This window comes from Tenrec ecaudatus, chromosome 1 (assembly GCF_050624435.1).
Source record: "Tenrec ecaudatus isolate mTenEca1 chromosome 1, mTenEca1.hap1, whole genome shotgun sequence".
Taxonomy (NCBI): domain Eukaryota; kingdom Metazoa; phylum Chordata; class Mammalia; order Afrosoricida; family Tenrecidae; genus Tenrec; species Tenrec ecaudatus.
The window spans coordinates 195,021,351-195,031,687 of record NC_134530.1 but is presented as its reverse complement, the minus strand read 5'-3'; the positions used below and the strand labels follow the sequence as shown (position 1 = coordinate 195,031,687).

At 50.3% G+C, this 10,337-nt stretch overlaps 1 pseudogene; it reads right to left on the bottom strand.

Moving 5' to 3' along the window:
* Positions 1-5,779: 5,779 nt before the first annotated feature.
* On the bottom strand, positions 5,780-6,632 carry LOC142437250 (putative ribosome biogenesis protein RLP24 pseudogene; annotated as a pseudogene).
* Positions 6,633-10,337: the final 3,705 nt, after the last annotated feature.

The following is a 10,337-nucleotide window of genomic DNA, read 5'->3' as shown; positions in this document are numbered from 1 at the left end:
ACTTGGGCCAGAGGCCAGACTGCCTCCTCGGTGGGCCACTTAGCTCCGGGACACCGCTCCCATCACTCCCTTGGGGCGCGGGCCCACAGCAAAGAGGCCCAGAGAACAGAGTGTTCTGCCCATGGGGATGGACAGGCAACCCCCCCTCACTCAAAGAGACCCCAAAACTCATTAAAAAGCAAACCACTCTCATTGGCCCGACTTCCTCTCCGCAGACCCTTCCCTCTGCTGGTCCTCGACTTGATTTCCAGCCCCCTCCCACGAAAAAGCGCGGCGACCCGCTCAGCCCGCAGCTCCAGAGCCCACGCGCCACCGCCCCGCGCAGCCTGCCAGGACAGGACGCCTGCGACCCCTGAACGGAAACTTCGCGGCGGCTCACCCCGGCTCAGAGAGCCCTCCTCTGGACAGGTCCCCCCAAAAAAACTTCCCGGCGAGGAGGACCAGCCAAGCCGCCTCCGGACGCTGGGGCCTGGGGCGCGTGGGGACGCCGCGCCCGCCGCTGCTAGGTGCCCGCTGGGCTCCCCGGGCGGCGCGCGGGCCTCCCTCGCCGCGAGGCCAGGCGACGCGCCACCGCGAACGTCCGGGAAGCCACCGGCCCGAGGGGTGACCGGGCCGCACCCTCACACCCCGCACGTCCAGCGGCGCGCCCGGGGCTTTCCCACGCGCGGGCATTTGCCCTGGAAGTTGCAGCGCGAGAGAGGGGAAGACGCGGCTACGCGGGGCGAGCGCAGACGGTTCGAGCTAACCGGACATCGCCGGGGCCAGCCGCCCGCCCCACCCCCACCCGCACCCGCACCGGGCCCGGCTCCCAAGGGACGCAGCCCGCCGGTCCCTCTGCTTACCTGGAATGAACGCAGAGTCCCGCGCTCAGCCGAAGGAGGGGGTGCTAGGGTCCCCGAGACATCCCTGACTTCTTTGGAAAAGAGCTCGCGGGGGCGGGGCGGGGACCGCGGAGGGGGGAGGCCAGGGGGCCAGCGGGCGGGGGAGGAAGACCGCGGGGTCCACAGAGAGAAGTGGGGAAGGAGGGAAGGAAAATCCAACCAACCAGGGAAAGGAGACTGCTTGAAGACAAGACGAAGAAGAGGAGGGGAAAGCACATCTGTCTCCTGCCCACACCGTGGAAAAGAATTTCTGACAAAAAGCGAAGTGGCACACGCGTCCCCCGCCCCCCGGGGGCTGTCGGGGGATGGCCGAGGAGAAGCGGAGACCAGAGCGGAATGCGCGCCGAGGAGGAGAGCCACGTCCGGGCTGCGGACCGCGCGAGGCGGCGAGGAGGGAGCGGGCGGAGGGTGGGGAGACGAACGCGCGTGAGCGCGCACTCCCGCGGGGGGCGGCGGTCCCCAGCCTGCGGCCTGGGGTGGGGAGGTGGAGCTCTGGGCTTCTGTGGGCAAGTTCAAGGGTCTCAAACTTAGGTGAGGCGGGCGATTTCCACTCGAGAACACGGTCCCTGTTTACGGCCGGAGGCCACGCTGCGGAGAGCTTGTCGGCGCGCCTCACCAGGCCACTGGGTCCCCTGGCCTCGCGGGGTCCTCTGGCCTCTGGCTCCGGAGAGCGGGAAGAGTCAGCAAGGAATGGGGGGAGAGGGTCACGTTGAGAGGGGACTTTGAGGGGGGTTCAGGGGGCAAAGGAAAAGGGTAGGAGCATCTCATTCCCTACCTCATTCTGGAGGGTCCCAGAGGCGCCCTGAGGGCAGGAGCTGAAATGCACCCACTAAACAGCCCAGGAGCTGAGTCAAATTGTCATCTCAATGGCTGCCTTGTCCATTGCCCAGGGGCTCTGCTTGTCTTTTCCTGGAGAATGATGGCAGACAAGCCTCCCACCACGGCAGGCGGAGACCTTTAGTCCCACCAGCCCATTTTGGAGGAGGTCCCAGTAGACTCCCCAGAGAAATTTTGCCTGGTGGCCAAAACAGCTGTTGTCCCTTTGCCAGGAGCTAGGATTAAGGCAGAGATGGATCCCCCAGAGAAAGAGAGGGGTGTGGTGGGATTGAAAGGGACAAGAAGAGAAGCAGGAAGAGGTGGGGAGGGTGGAGGAAGGGAAGGGGGGAAGTCCTCTCCCTCTCCACTCTGATTCCTAAGGTCCAGACCGGCACAGATGGTGTGAGACTTCACGTGAGAGTTGCAGGAGTTGGCAGTCTGTCTTTCCTTACCCAGGAGGGTCCCATGGGTGAGCACAGGTAGTCTGCGTTGTGACTTCTATGCCCTCTGCACCTCACCTGTCCTGGCAGCTGGTGGAGTCTCAGGAAACAAGCCTGGAAGACAATGAAACCATCAGGAATCAAAGAGCTCCTGTGCCTTTCCTCGAGGTTGGGGAGCCTGGAAGGAGGTGAAAGCTACCTCCTCCATGTCTAGCTGCCATTCACCATAGAATATATTGTCTGATGGGGGGAGGGGGCGGGGGAGGGCGGGGTTTACTCAGTGAGTACACAGGAGTCTGGCCCCTGGAGTATGGTCAGTCCTGCAAATGATTGGAAAGTCAAGCCTTTAGCCTTGATATTTAAAAGATGCTCCAGCTTGGGAAATTTGCAAGGTGTTTGGGGGCAGGGGAGGGAATCATGTCTGCACATCAGTTTTTCTGTGGCTGTCAGATTTTTGGAAACTATCTTGAAGATCTGGTTTCCCTCAACCAGAGTTTTACAGGTGTGTTTCATCTTGTTTGTTTTGTTTTGCTTGTTTTCCCTGCTCAAGCATCAGAATGCAGTACAAGCCTTGGCTGTGGGAGCCCTCTTGAGCCCTTGCAGCCCAGAGAGGTCTACATCTAGAGCCTGGGGACTCCGCAACCCCACTTCTCAAGGAAGAAGAATCATGAAATCGTCGGGAAAGATGTTTCCCAGCTTTAGAAAATTAACCTTCAGAATCTCTCAGGAGACTTCAATAACCCCAAAACAGAAGTTCCAGTTCCCACTACCTCAACACACACACACACACACACACACACACACGCACATGCACATGCACACGCACACGCACACACACACACTGCAATTATTAGCTGCCATGGGGACCCTGAACCCATTAGCCCAGGAGCAGGAACCATATCACACTACAATATTTGGGTTTCTTTTCCTTTTTAATGAAGAAGTTTAAAGAGCTGGAATTCCAGAAGGCTGCTGGTTTTCCTGGCTGGGAACCTCCTTTAGAGAGGAATCCATACTCACCCTCCTCCACTATCAAACAAACAACAAACGTGCCCACAAACAGGAGTCTCCTACATGGTACATTCTTACTGGCAGGGGAGAGTTATGCCTGCCAACTGCAGGGGTCCAATGCAGAGTCCCCTCCCCATCCTAGGAGGCCTGGTGGGTGTCACAATCCCAGATACCCAAGGGGAGCCCCCTCAGACTCACCTTCCATCGCCTTTCTTGTCTCTCCCGCTACCAGTAACAACTAATTAGAACAATATGGTGTCCTTTCAGATGTAACAACAAATATTGATTTTGGTTCCTATCCCATTTGAATGAGTTGTAGCTGTTGCCCACTGCCTTTTGCTTTAGGCAAAGGAGATGGAGAAGCAGACTGGGATGACGTAGGGTTGCTTCTCAGCTCACACAGTCTTCCTCCCTCCTCACCACCCTGAAAACCTCTGTTGTACCCAGCAGAGGAAAAGAGCCCAGTGCTCAAAATATATTCCCTCTCCTCCCTCTCCTCCCTATCTTCAGCCAGACCAGGTAGCATAGCTTCTTGGATGGCCCTGGCCCAGGCCTGGGCCCAACACTGTACTCCTCAAAGGGGTTTTGTACTGGGTCCATGGCTTCACAGAAAAGACCTTGGTTTAATAATTCAGCCTTCTTGACTGCCATTTAGTAGCCATGGCAACCAGTTCCATGACATCTAGTTGCAAGCAGTATGTGGTTGGAAGGAGAAAGAGAGGGAGAGAAAGAGGGAAAGGGCAAGGGGAACGAACCGCATCCGGATGAGCTTTCCACTAAACTTTCCCGTCTGTCTCTTTGGTGATCCCAACCATGTGTGCCATGGCAGTGCCGCTGTGTTCGAGCCTTCCTCTAGCCCTCCTCCCTCCATCTCTGATTTCCCACCCTCCTCATCTTCGCTGTCTCTTCCTCTCCCAAGCCTACTCAAAGCCAGGACATGTCCATTCTTCACTCAGCATGCCAACTGAACACGTGGTGGTTTGGGCAGCTTCCTTCGCTTTTCTCATCTGTAAAATGAGGGGTCCTGTGGATGATCCGAGCCCTGGTGATGTAATGGTTATGCATTCGGGCTGCTAACTGTGAGGTCAGCAGTTTGAAACCACCAGCCACTCAGAGGGAGAATGAGGAGGCTTTCTACTCCCATAAAGCACCGCCATCTCAGAAACCCACAGGGGCAGTGCTATCGTGTCCTACAGGGCCACTGTGCATCAGAATGGACTTGATGGCAGTGAGTTTGGCTTCCTGATGGTCTCCCTCCGCTCGGAGAAGCTGTGGCTGATGGCCCTCTCTCTGTCAGTGTCATCTCTCCACCATTCACCCTTCTTCCCTATTCAGCTCTGTCTCTAGCGCTCCCTCTCTCTCCCTCCCTCTTTGCTTTTCTGGGTATCTCTATTCCTGTCTCTTTCTCACTCATAAATATCATTTTCCATTCGGTTTGACCTAGGGGACAGTCTCCCTTGAGCTTAGTGTTAAGTATAAATGAACCATCTGAACTTACTGACAAACATTACTCCCCCCCCCCCTTGGCCCATCCAACTTCCTCTGATTGCAGATCAGGTATCAATTTTCCCAAGAAGAAGTATTCCGGACTTTGAAGGCAGACTTGGGTCTTCATAAGCTTCCAGAGCTCCCCTGTAACTCTAGGTGAAAAAGCTGCTGTTGGTGAGGAGGTGAGCCAAGGGCGAGCCATCTGGAATGGAAATACCGTCAGAAGGACTGGCAACAGGCACCAGCAAGAATGGAGGAAAGTTAGGGTTCACCTCCAGCCACCATTTGGGCAAAAGCAAAAGGTAACTCCAGTCATGGGGCTTCCCTCCAAGGTGCATAAGTTCTGAGCAACTTCCAGATAGCATAATATCTCCCGGCATTTTAAGCCAGATCTTAGGAACCGGGTCATGAGGGAAACAGAGGCTGAGATGCTGCTGCCAGAGGCACGTGGACCTTCAGCTGAGGGGTCAGGGAGGTTGTAGGCAGGGTATCAGGCCTTTACTGGGCCATGCTGATATGGACTTTGGTCATCTCAAAAGCCACCCTTTTAGAAGGAGAAAGAACATATTCTTTTGATGGAAAAAGGAGACATATCCATTTAAGAACGTTTGTCTGTAAGAGCTCCTAGGTAGTGAAAACAATTATGCATTTGACAGTAACAGAAAGGTTGATGACTTGAATCTACCCAGAGATCCCTCAGAATCAAGACTGAGTGGTCTGCTGAAAGACTGCCATGAGTTAGGAGCAACTTGATGGCAACTAATTTACTTCTTGGCTTGTTCGTTTCTTTGGGATGGCAGAGGAGGGCACAGTGGAGATAACTATAATGTGATTGAGAGACAACAATGAAAAAGATAGTGATTTCCTTCTATTGTTACAAATTCTCTTTCATTTGCATATTACAGCAAGGAGGACAGGTAGAGCTGATGAATATGCATACACAGGTGTCTTCCTATGAAGGGTTCCTAAAAGTCCATGAGTCTTGCTTAAAAGGATGGATGAAATATAGAGATAGCAAGTAGAATAAGAGATCCTAGGGGAGACAATGGGGGAAGGGGCTAAAGGAGAGCTGATATCAAGGAGTTCAAGAAAGAAGAGAATGTTTGGGAACTGATTGTGGTAGCATTTTTTTTTTTTGCAAAGAACAACTTTATTGTACGTGTTAGCCATGAGTGTTTGTCCTCACCGGAAAGCTGCTGGGCCGTCACACAAACACAGACCGTTTCCATTCACATTCCACTCTCCACTAGCAAAAAGAACTGTCCTCGTTTATGTAAGTGAAGATTAAACACGATGATGCAACTGAACATCTATGACTGGATGATTTCTAGACAGCAATGTGTTAGATGTATTTTTAATCACCTTTTATCTGAGGGGCTGTATGTAAAACAAAGCAATCACTGAGAAGTTCCAGGTCTTCAAAGTTTTAAATGCACAGGTAGATAGCGAGAGTTCCAGGCAACAAGATGTTTACGAAGCATCTTCCATGTCCACGTCCTCTTGTAATTTCTGCACCATTTTGTCCTCCAGCTGTTTTCCTTTGCCTGCCAGAGGTGCCCGGAGAAGATGGATGTTTTGCTTAACTTCTTTGATGTCCTGAACTTTCTGTAGCTCTTTATTTTTCTTTAACCTGTTCATTATGAATGTGGCCTGGCGCTTCTACTTGATCTCTTCAACCTTCTTCATTGCATCAATGGTTTTACTCCATAGCTCTCGCTGGTACTTGACAGGCTCAATTCTACGCTTCTCAAATTCAAACGAGTTATCCACTGTAAGCTCTTTGCCAGCGGCTTTCCGGAAGGCCTTGGTCCACCTGACCTTGCGAGGATTTCACTTCTTCTTAAAGTTTTTATGACATTTGGATTTACAAAATCAGAACACCTTGCAGTCGTTGCGCACGAACATCATGCCGTGGCCGGGGTAGATCGGCCCCGAACAGAAGTAACACTTCTCTATACGCATGTTGAACCCGCGTGGAAGCTACCCGGCCCGACGCGGCCCTTGAGAGGAAGTCTGTGGTAGCATTTTTACAGTACTGCTTGGTGTGATTGAACTATGGAATGGTATGATATCTGTATTATCTCCCAATAAAGTGTTTTGTTTCTGTTTTTGAGGGTGGGGAGGTATTGCTACAACATTGTGGAAACCCTTATTAAACAAAAAATACCAAAATGTGACGTTATTGTTTCTCAGCATATCCTCCATCTGGGCTTATACACTTCTGAAGGAAATATTTTAATCTCTCAGCCCTTCCCCAAAGGGTTCCACATCCCATGAAAATGGCAGTTTGGGCATTGTTAAGGGGCTCAGATGTTGTTCCTCTTAAATTCTCTTTGAGTTTGGAGAACAAAAAGATGTCTGAAGGCACAGGATCAAGGTGGTAGGGTGAATGGATTAATGTTTCCCAAGGAAAGCCTTACAGGATAGTCCTTGCTGTCCTCAAAAGAATGAGCAGGCACACTGTGATGATGGGTAAAAAAAAAAATTCTCGGCCCAAGTTTCCCAGCCACTTTTCTCACCAATGCAGTTTTCAGATTCCTTGAAATTTCTTCATAATAAACACCCATGATTATCTTGTGTCTTTTGAGAAAATCTATCAAGATTACGCTTTGGAATCCCCAAAAAGCATTGCCATCGCCTTCTCAGCTGATCTCTCTGACTTCAATTTAACTGGCCCAATGGGTCCCCTTGGAAGTCACTGTTTGGATTGGGCCTTTTTACTGTTTTCATTTTTTAAATCATTTCATTGGGGGCTTCTACAATGCTTACCAAAATGCATACATATATCATTGTGTCAAGCACATTAGTACACATGTGGCCAACATCATTCTCAAAACATTTCCTTTCTACTTGAGCCCTTGGTGTCAGCTTGAGATAGTTAAAGTTTATTGTGCCAACCTGGCTGATAAGCACGTGTGGGATTAATTGAAAGATAGAGAGAGAAACGGCTCAGTGAGCCTCGCCTTTCTAGTTCTGGGTCTCTTGCTCTCTGGTGGTCGGAGCAGGGTGCAGTTGCCGTAGCCAGTTCCCTGCTTCAGCTGGCAAGGCTCACTTCCTGCAAGACATCCCTAAAGAGAAACGGCATGGGCCTATCCTGATGCAGCCCTGGGTGCTGGAACAGCCTCATGAAGACCCCTGCCAGAGCTGAGATGCTTACACGTTCACTGATTCAGCTATCCTGTTGTAGTCAGAGTGTGCTTTGTGAGATTGAGGAGGACTTTGCAGATTGGTGTCGGACATATGGGCTAATGTTGGACTCATGGGCTTGGGCAGCACTGGGTTGGGATGCTTTCTTAATGTACACTTACTCTGTATAAAACTCTCTCCGGTCCATATGAGTTTCTGTGGATTTGTTTCTCTAGTCTACACAGACTAACACACAGCTCCTCATTTTTCCCCTCCCTCATGAACCCTTAATAATTTATCAATTTTTATTATTTTTTCATGTCTTACACTGATCAAGGTCTCCCTTCACCCTCTTTTCTATTGTCTGTCCTCCTTGGGGGGTGGGTTATATGTAGATCATTGTGATCGGTTCTCCCTTTCTCCACCCACTTTGCCCTTACCCTCCTAATATCACTACTCTCATGATTGGTCCTGAGGAGTTTATCTGTCCTGGCTTCCCTGTGTTTCCCACTCTTAACTGTACCCAGGTACATGCTCTGATCTAGCCGGATTTGTAAGGTAGAATTGGGGTCATGATAGTTGGGGGTGAGGGGCGGGGAGCATTAAAGAAGTAGAGGAAAGTTGTATGTTTCATTGGTGCTATGTTGCATCCTGACTGGCTCGTCTCCTCCCTGTGACCCTTCTGTAAGGTGATGTCCAATTGTCTACAGATGGACTTTGGGTCTCCACTGTATACTCCCCCTCATTCACATTGATATGATTGCTTTGTTCTGGGTATTTGATGCCTGATACCTGATCCCATCCACACCTCCTGATCACACAGGCTGGTGTGCTTCTTTCATGTGGACTTTGTTGCTTCTCAGCTAGATGGCCGCTTGTTTATCTTCAAGCCTTTAAGACTCCAGATGCTACATTTTTTGATAGCCAGGCACCATCAGCATTCTTCACCATAATTGCTTATGCACCCATTTTGTCTTCAGCAATCATGTTGGGAAGGTGAGCATCACGGAATGTCAGGTTATTAGAACAAAGTGTTCTTGCATTGAGGGAGTATTTGAGTAGAGGGATCTTTTTTGTTCTTTTTTAAGGTTTTCTAAGGAGACTACACTTGTTTTACTGAGAGAACTTGTCTACAACCATCCACTGATCACACAGCAATTAAATTTAGCATAAGCCTGTGCATGTAGGAACTGGAGCCATAGTAGCAATACTTTTTAATTTACCCTCTTGTTTGTGTGCCTGAAGTTCCACTTGTTGAGACCCCCCCCCCCCCCGAGCACAGAGCAAGGTTTACAAGATGTGCAGCACCCCCGCCCCATTCAGAACTGACAGGAACCCAGGCAGGCCTGCCTGCAGGGCCAGGCTTCATAGAGCTTATCACCCAATTAATCCTTCTATCCAGAAGGAGCTGCCTTCCCCTGAAAGCGCTGCCAAGAAACAGGCAAACTTCTTGCGATCATGCACATACTGAATGACACATTTCGTTAGCAGACTTCCCCGAGTCCCTTCCACCCCTCCCCAAGTACAAAAATCACATATCTCTCAGACAATAAGCCGGCCTAGCTCCAAACTTTGAGAAAAGAGGGTGGGGGTAGGGCTGAAAACAGAACACAAGAAGAGAAAATATAAAGAAAAGAACAGCACATAACCTGGAAATAAAAAAGACATCGCTTGTAAAAATGATGTCTCCGAAGCTGAGTTTGCATCCAGTGAGATTGTTTTGGAATTTCAATACGGATGCACAATGAGCTTTTCCTTCCCAGGGGAATAATACTTCCCAGCTGTGAAAAATACAGCTCCTGCACACCATTCCGCTCCTGCACACTATTCCGCAGTAACAATCGGATATGGGAGAAGATCAATTTAAAAACCCTCTGTAAGCCCCAAACCTGCCAGCACAGTACCTTCGGCTAGATTGAAAATGTGAGACCTCTCCCACCTGCTCTCACCAGCACCTGGTGCAGCACCCAAACATTTTGCCAAACCCACACTCCCTCACCAAAAAGCATGCGACAGCAAACACCATACTGATTCCATTTAAATTCACAAACACAAACACAGCCCAGATGCACAGAGGCTGGAACTGGTATTTGCACACGTCCATACATATGTACTGCCCTCCTGGGGTCTGCTTTCAATTCCATGAGAGAGAGAGAGAGAGAGAGTATTTGCTTGGAGACTAGTGATGCTTTGGATTATGAGGTTTCCATGGCTACCCTCTATGGAGGGAACTGGGGTAATTGAACTCTTGAGGTTCACCATTCAACAGATGTCGCTTGTTCGTCGCTCACCCGCTCCTGCATGCTCACTGGATTGCTCTGTCTGTATTTCATCACATCAGTTTTTAGTTACAATTCCAAGCCAAGGACATTGTAATAGAATCAAAGCCTCCTTGAGCTCGCTTTTACTCTGGAAAGCATGTTGAAAACACCTTCTCTGATATATGAGTTACTCTAGAAGCATCTCAGGCATTCAGTGAGGGTTGAGGAGCCGCCAAAATTCTGTAGTGTATCCCTCTCTTCCTGCAAGACCGATACCCCTCCCTGAATGAGAGGAAAGCAGTATGGCAAATCCA